Source organism: Juglans regia, chromosome 11, assembly GCF_001411555.2.
Source record: "Juglans regia cultivar Chandler chromosome 11, Walnut 2.0, whole genome shotgun sequence".
NCBI lineage: Eukaryota > Viridiplantae > Streptophyta > Magnoliopsida > Fagales > Juglandaceae > Juglans > Juglans regia.
Window position 1 is genome coordinate 18,972,642 of NC_049911.1, and position 8,857 is coordinate 18,981,498.

The window sequence follows — 8,857 nt, forward strand, 5'->3', positions numbered from 1 at the left end:
GAAATAGAATTTGCACGTAAAAGGGACTGAAGAATAGCTTATGAAGGATGTCCAAGCCGACTATGCCATTGCTCGACAAATGCTTTCTCACCAATAGTTGCTGCAAGACCATGTAATTTGTGAGGAAGGCTTGGCATGCCAGCAATAGGATAAAGACCATTCTCAACCCGCCCGTGGAGTAGTATTCAATCTGTCTGATTCTCCTTCACAGTGAAATTAGAACCAGCTAATATAAAGTAACAGTTATTGTCTAAACAAAATTTCTTGATAGATAGTAAATTTGTGAAGGCATGCGGACAGTGCAAAATATTGGACAGTTGAAATTTAGATTGGCCAATTTGCAAAGAAGTGGATCCAGTACTTTTAATTAACAAACCTATACCATTTCCTACAGTGACAGTCTCTCCTCCATTGAAGGGCAATGTATGAGTGAGATTTTGATCATCGGAGGTATTATGAGCATTGGCTCCACTGTCTGCATACCACACTTGGTGTTCAAATTGTGCATTAGCCTCAGCTACCATTACTGCAAGCTCAGTTGGCGGATGATGACCCTGATATGAGAAGTCAAATCTGTGGTAGCAGTCTATAGCAGTATGTCCTACTCTCCCACATATTTGACATACAGGTCGATTGCAATTGGAGTTCTGAGTTGAAGTTGGTCGAATAGATGAAGAACAAGGAGCAAGACCATTAAAGGGACCAACAGTTGGAGAAGAAGCTGATGATCGAGCAGCGTTAGGATTTGAAGGCCTTTTCTTTGGTCCAAATGAAGGCTTCTTGTTGGCAACAAAGGCAAAAGTGGTATTAGAGACTGCTGTGCTAAACTGGCTTTCAAGAAGAGCTTCATGACTCAGCAACTCAGCATTGAAGTCTTCAATGGTGAAGTCTTTGTCCCTGGAAGCAAAATTATAAGATGTAATAAAGGGGTTAAAATCCTGGTTCAGACCACCAAGAAGATAAGATATCAAATCTTGATCATCAATAGGCTCTCCTGTGGCAACCAATTGATCAGCAATAGATTTGGCATTCTCCAGATAGGCAAAACAATTACGAGACCCCTGAGTAATGGTCTGTAACTGGCGCTTCATGTGAGCAATGCGAGAACGAGATTGACAGGAAAATCTCATTTTAAGAGCAGTCCACACTTGTTTAGAAGTGTTTAAACCATACACAGAAGCCACAAGATTTGGACTGATGGAGGACAAGATAATACCCAGCAAAGCTTGATCTTTCTTATACCAAGTTATATAAGAAGGATTAGGAGTATTATTAGCATTGAGCCTCTGAGGGACTGGTTCAGATACTTCCACGAACCCTAAGAGATCATTGCTGTTAAGAAATGGTAGAAACTGAGATTGCCAGCCCAAGTAAATGGAAGCTTAAACGATGCTGGTGGGGAAGAATGAGAAAGGTTGAGTAGATTGATGCTATTGACATCAGTGGAAGAGAATGAGGTTGATATGGTGCGGAAGTGTGATCAGGAAGTGTAGCGTGAGCAATTTCCCAGCTGGTACCGAGTAAGATAATTAAAAGAAAGAGTTTTACCAACGTGATCTGGTCTATTTTATTTGATCTGAATAAATAGTCATACATTGTAACAACTGAGAGAAATACAAGGAGAAAAGTAAGGAGTTGAATATGGAATATACACTTTAAGAGCTATCGTATATTTTTTAATATAGATTTACAAAACTAAAACTATCAATGTTGTTGAGTGTTTTTAGCTATTTGTTGAGTGAGATATTCTTCATGTTGCACTTGAGAGAATAGTGCAGTATCTTGAGGTTGTTCAGGAATAGATACACTAGCACCTACTCTAGTCTTCGCAATGATGATGGATGATGTTGATGCGTCCAACAATGTGGTGGTAGGTATCATTCCCCTATTCTCTAGTAAAGCATTGGTATTATTCGATTTGGGTGTCACATGCTCTTTTATTTTATTTTATTTTTTTTGATAAGATCACATGCTCTTTTATTTTAAGTGTTGCTAGTAAGTGTGATAAGATGTCCAAACCACTTAGTTGTATGTTGTCCGTCACTACACCGACGAGAGATCATAGTGTATTTATAAATCAGCAAACCTTTAAATTTCACCCTTTAACTAAAATGCAAGATTTGCTCATTGCTCACACATCTTTTGCCAAACAGGTACATCCACCAAATTTTAACATGGAACATATTGTACTTGACATGTTTTTCAAATGTCTTGTACTCAACATACAACTGATGATGATACATATTGTAGTTGCTTTTTAGTTGTTTTCTAGCACATTTTCAGTGACTGGCCTTTCCCCAATCCAAGATAAAGTCCACCAATAATTAATTTTAGAGGATTCCTATTAGCTAGCATATAAACTCATGCATTTCACAGTCCATTACAAAATCCTATAAAATTAATATACAATTACAAATTTATGAGCTAACTTTCATACGTTGATTCAGCTCCTCAAGCTCACATTCCTCCACAAGCCTCCAACTGCAGTGCACTACCATGGTGCTTGGTAATCCATTTTACCTTTAGGGAATAGATATTTGCATTGTTGCATGAGGATGAGCTATGACCATTTGGCATTACAAGGGGAATAGAGCCTAACTTGCAAACCTGGTCAAAGAGTGTAACGTTCCAATGGAAGGCCCAAACCGCATCGCCTGTATTCCAAAAGGACTAGTCAATGATATAATTGGAGTCTCATTAGAACCTTATAAAGAGCAAGAACTTCTTTTTCCCAAGCAATATAAGATCTCATACACCACCTACCCTTATCCTTATCATATGGGGTGTCACAAAGAGTTTATCATTCACTAACCGACACCCTCACTTCCTTGTAGGTAGCACTAGAAGTAAAATATATTATATGATTTCAATACATATGTCTATGTTGACAATTGATTAAATTTGAAGGATCTGCATCTTGCAGTATTGCCGGAATGGTGAAAGCAATGTTCTATGGGAGGTACATCTTCTCTATATAATGGAATATAGTCTGTACCAAGGGCTTGCATCAATACATACCATTCATTACACTCATTCTCCTGTTATGCATTGTCCGATTCTTCCTCGTCAATTATCTAAGATTGAATGTTTGGGACATCATAAATGTTCCAACTGACAATCCTTTGCAAAACTTTCCAGAGGTCTCTCCATCTGGGATAAGTAGATAAAATACCTTTTGTGCTTGAGATGCTATCACAAATGGATCATCTGTGTACCATGTATGGGATGTATTTACACATATAATATGCGGGTCTATGCATATTCTCATGTGTTCAATAATGTCCCACAAGTCCTTAACAAGGATAAGACCTCAATTTTTTTCAGCAAAAATACTCAAAAACCTTCTCAAAGATCCATTCTTGAGTATATCTAGTATTAAATCTACTAGCTCTTTTGAGAAGTATCTTCGCCTACCTGTTGTGATTGGAAGATCAAAGAATGTTGTCTTTCACTCACTCGTTGATAGGACTTGGAAAAGAATTTCGAATTGGAAGACAAAGATGCTATCCAATGCTGGGAAAGAAGTTCTTATTAAGGTAGTCCTTCAAGCCATCCCAACTTATGCCATGGGAATTTTTCTACTGCCTCAGACTATTACTTAAAAGCTAAATATACTCTTGAAGAAATTCTAGTGGGGTTACAATGAAGATCAATCCAAGATTCAATGGATGAGATGGGACCAGGTCAGCCAATCAAAGGATAAAGGAGGGTTGGGTTTTCGAGATTCTAAAAGCTTCAATGTAGCTATGCTAGCTAAGCAAAGCTGGAGGATACTACAAGGTCAATCATCTCTTCTGGCCGAAGTGTTTAAGCAGAAAAATTTTAAGAATGGCAACCTATTGGAGGCAAAGTTGGGTTTTAACCCATCCTATGCATGGAGAAGTTTGTATTTTGGTTTGAGGTTGCTTAAGAAGGGTCTGTTTTGGAGAATTGGGGATGAAAAGAAGGTGAAGATCTGGAGTGACAAGTGGTTACCAAGGGATTATGCTCCTAAGGTGTTATCTGAAAGTTATGTTTGTGTTTCAGATTTGATAGATCCCGATATGATGAATTGGAATGTTCACTCTTTGAATTCTCTTTTTGATCCACATGAGGCTACTTTAATTCAAACCATTCCTATTAGTAAGGGGGCAGGGAAGATAAGTTGGTTTAGTTGCCCACGAAAAATTACATTTTCTCTATGAAGAGTGCTTACCATTTGCACAAAGAGCATGAAAATAAGTCTGCTGGTGAGACTTCTTGCGAAGAGCAGTTTAAAGAATGGAAAGCTATATGGAAATTGAGGGTTCAGAATGGGGTAAAGTTTTTCATATGGAGAGCATGCAAAGAAGCCTTTCCTACTTTATCCAATTTAATGAAGAGGCATGTTGTGGAAGTAGATGCCTGCAAAGTGTGTGGATTAGATGCTGAAACAACAAGTCATGTGCTATGGGGATGTCCAGCTGCTAGGGATGTATGGAGTATGAGTTGCAGAAAGATTCAGAAGATGACATTTCATAGTCATCAATTTAGAGATATATGGAAGAAGCTAACTAAATGTTTGCAACTTGAAGAGCTCGAGGAAGCTACAGTTATGGCAAGACTACTATGGTCTAGAAGGAATGAAGTCATCCATGGCAAGACATTTAGACACGCATCGTCTCAAGCTGCTAAAGATGAAGTTCGGTCTTATAGAAATGCTAATTGCTAGGTTAATACAACTCAAAACAGAATTGTTCAACCCCAGGTTCAAACCAAATAAGGGAGAAACCAAATGAGGGAGTCTATAAAGTAAATTGGGATGCTGTTACAAAATTTTCTGAAGGAAGGATTGGCATTGGAGTGATTGCTAGAGATTCCCAAGGGCACATTACAAGCTCCCAGATCAATGAAATATGATTCATTCATTGCAGAAGCCTATGGTTTTCTGTTAGCTACACTTTTTTGCAAAGAGATGGGGCTGTCAAAGGTTATATTTAAAGGGAATGTTATGCAAGTTGTATCCATGGCAAACAAGGCTAAAACATATTTGAGCTTAGTTAGTCTAATAATTGCATATGCCAAAGGAGTATTAACAACTCTCAGATCATGGTTTGTTTGTTTTTTTTTTGATAAAACGGATCTCATTCCATTCATTTAAAGAGGACATACAACTTTGACTTCAAACAATAAGTAAATTACAAACGTTAGTAGAATCTCAGTACACTATTGTGACTGACATGGTCTAGTCCAGACGGCTTATCTCTAAAGACTTAAAAGTCTAAGAGATAGCACAACTTTGTTCCCGACAGAGTTCACAGAAACCAAACATAAAACTCCATACCCAACTAGACTGAGTATGGAGAAACCAAACCCCAACATCATCGACTAAGCAGAGGGGGGACAACACCCTTTGGACCTAAGTCCGAAGGGACAAATGTTTTTGGGTTTTTTTTTGTTTTCTTGAAAATAAAGACAAGGCATAAATAAATTACATTGAGAAAACACTGTAAAAAGGGAAAAATAGTGCACAAAAAATGCCTCGGAAGGAAAAACCGACGGTCGAGCTTGGAAGATCCAGAGTCGCTGGTTCGGGAGCAGCCACGCGTTCCAATGGCGAAGAGCTCCTTGGTGGTAGGTGAAGGACACGCGCCGACGAGCTCGGAATTTTCATCCCGCGCGTGTAGGTTACGCTCCACTCCGGTTGGGGCCGTGTTCAGTGGATGTGTAGATCGGCGGCTGGGCAACCTCCTGGTGGGGCGCGTGTTGACTATAGGGACCTGAAAGATCACGAACGACTGGGCAACCTCCTGGTTTGTTATTCATACAAATAGACAGACTAAAATGGCAACACATATTTTGTCAAGGGTTGAGTTAGATTTTGTAGAAGACAAGTATACATTGGAAGAAATTCCATCATGTATTCAATCCACTGTATTAAGTGATTTGATATAATGTCTTCTGTTATCAATAAAATTCAGTTTCATTTAAAAAAAAATGTTAGTTAGAATGTCAGTGGTAATTTACATTAGAGTCATGTCTCCCACTAACAACCACTCCACAATATTGGGTGCGACAATGTGCTTCACAATCCTCGCATGGAATCTCATGACATTATTTATACAAAACTAAATATGATGCAAACAAAGGTTACAACTATACGCCAATGCATACAACTGATCCAAACCATTGTTGGGATGAAGAGGGGAGAACCTAATTGTTTGATTTGTTAATGGTAAGAGCATAAATGTTTAGTATATATAACCAACATGGAAGAAGAATTTTTTTAAGTCACAATGTATTTACACTTTCATAAACCATCCTATACAACGAAATAAACAATGGTTTTAAAGAGTACATTTTTTTAACCAGTCGGGGAATTCCTTTTCATGTATGGCATTGTGATAACCCAAAACTTGATTAGAATTATATCCATATTTATTTTCATTGTCTTAGTAATATTTTAGGGCCATGAGAATATATTTGGTGAACTTAGGTCTTGGTTTTGTAGAATAACAACCCAAGCCCAAGAGAAGGCCAACTAAGCCATGTGAGTTTCGACCACCATAGGAAGCCCAATCCCAAAAACCCTAGATGCATTTGGCCCATGATCCAAACTCTTGCCAATAGAGCCATGTGTCACACATGGAAAGCACTATGTATCTAGTCATGATAGTGGACTAAGGGGGAGAGAAAGGAATGTTTGTGAAGCCAAAGGAAGGGCTTGCATGCCTACCCTGGTGGGTATGCCACTTGTCATTCATGCTAAAAGCCTTCTAGAAGACCAAATGACAAGATCTTGTAGGGAAGACCAAGGGGCATCTGGCCAAGCCCCACATGCATGCCTACACCATACCTTTTGGCACATTTTCGAGTTCCAATGTTGATGCCAGGAATGTAGTGCCTAGGGAAGATAAAAAGGGGTGTTTTCAAGGGATTTTGCATGGGGAAACCAATGGGACAAAGAGAGATTTCGAATTTTGCTTACACTCATGGTCTTCTTCAGATTTTGCCACATGTCACTCATGCAATGAACTTTTAGAATAAAAGAGGGAGGGTCTTTTGCGCAAAAGACTACTCTACCCTCAAAGTTTCGGTCACCACCCTCACAAGCACACTCCCACTTGTCACTTGTCACTTAGGTCACAAAATGGACCAATGGCATATGGGAAATCACCTAGGGAAGAAGCAAAGGAAGATGAAGCAACAACTTGGGAAATGGGAAGATAGTGGAGGGCAAGAAGCATGGCACACGCCCATGCCAAATGTCACTCATGCAAGGGCTTGCTTGTTGGAAAAAGAAGAGACATGAGGTGGTTTTACACTTTTACCCTAAATGAGCTATACACTTGGTTAAGAAATGGAAGGGGGCATAAGAGGGAATAAAGGGTTTCGGCCAAAGAGGAGGAACCCCACATGCCACCAACATGCTTGCACCTTCCCAATGCAATCCAATGTTGGGAACTCCAAAGTTCATTTCGGCTAAAGAGAAGAAGGAAGAAGAAAAAAGCCACATGTCACACATGCAATGGTTTTCAAGCAACCAATGAGGGAAGGGGAAGAATTCTATAAAAGAGGAGAGAGTCACACGCCTAGGACTTTTCTTCTTGGCCATTTATTCTTGCATGTGCTCTCATACTATCCACACTCTCTCACACTTTCACTTGAAGATTCCTCACTTTCTCTCATTTTCTTTCCAACCAAACAAGAGAAACTTCACTCAAAGAGGATTTTCGGCACTAGCAAGGAGAAGACATGGTGAGGACTCAGTTTTTCCTTTACTTTCTTCACACAATGCATTTTCAACTCAAGAAGAGATGTAAATCCCTAAAGGGTTTGAATATGGTGAAGCACACACGATTTCAACAATTTTTCATATGAAGCAAACTAGGGTTTCCTAGAAATGTTTGGAGCCGAAATGAAGGGCACAAATCCTCTATGCAATCGACCACTCTTGAATATTTTCACAATATTTCTATGATTGGGATAAGAACACAAGACAAACGAAGGGTTTCTTGACTCCAAACCCTAGCAGCTGAATGGTCTAGCCCTAGTAGTAACCCTAGAAACCCTTACACACTCAAGAACACGGATTAGGGTTTTTGGAACCCTCATTACAACTAGTTATATTTCGATTTACAGCTTGCTATTCATTTCGTTACATGGATTTTTGTAAGTATACACTCAACCTAGTTTGGTTAAAATACGTATATGCTCATGTAAATCTTTTATTTTGTTCTCATCTTTGGATGTTATCCTATGTCTTTGCTTGGTTGAATCTATAGCTTCGACTTGTATAATGTCATGAGAAGATGCCATATGTTTCGGATCCATGATGAAAATGCCATGAATCACATGCTTATGTTTCGGTTTTGATTGTTGTTGTGTTGATATGTCATTCATCTTGAAGTTCCGGCCATTTTGATATTATATGCTTTTGATTCCCTTGATATTGCCATGATTTCATGTTAAATCCACTCATGCCATGATTATTGTTTGATATGATTCAAGTATGGAACATGTTAAGTGAAGATTTCTTATGATTTCATGCCTTAGAAGTTTCGACCATGACAATTTTGTTCATGTTCATGAAGTTGTGTTGGATGTTCACATGTACCATGCCACGATTTGAATATGTTATGATCAATGAGTTCATGCACGGCATCTCATGTGTCACATGTATAGTATGAAGAAGGTTACGTCTTAAGTCTCATGTCACATGCATTTGGGTATAAGAATTTTTCAAAGAAAAGAAATGAGTCAAATATGTTTTATCATGACCCTAAATGTTAGGACAGGGGATTGTCTTAGTGGAACTCCTCTGTCCACTCTAGAGTGTTTAAGAATAAAGTGGTAACCCCTGGGTCGATAAAGAATCGTCGGCGTGTCTCGAATTGAT

At 38.9% G+C, this 8,857-nt stretch overlaps 1 non-coding gene across 1 annotated transcript; it reads right to left on the bottom strand.

Annotated features, from left to right (window-relative positions):
• Positions 1 to 844: 844 nt before the first annotated feature.
• LOC118343926 lies at positions 845 to 989 on the bottom strand. Its single transcript, XR_004797712.1, has one exon. It is a non-coding gene; the product is annotated as a small nucleolar RNA Z247 (small nucleolar RNA).
• Positions 990 to 8,857: the final 7,868 nt, after the last annotated feature.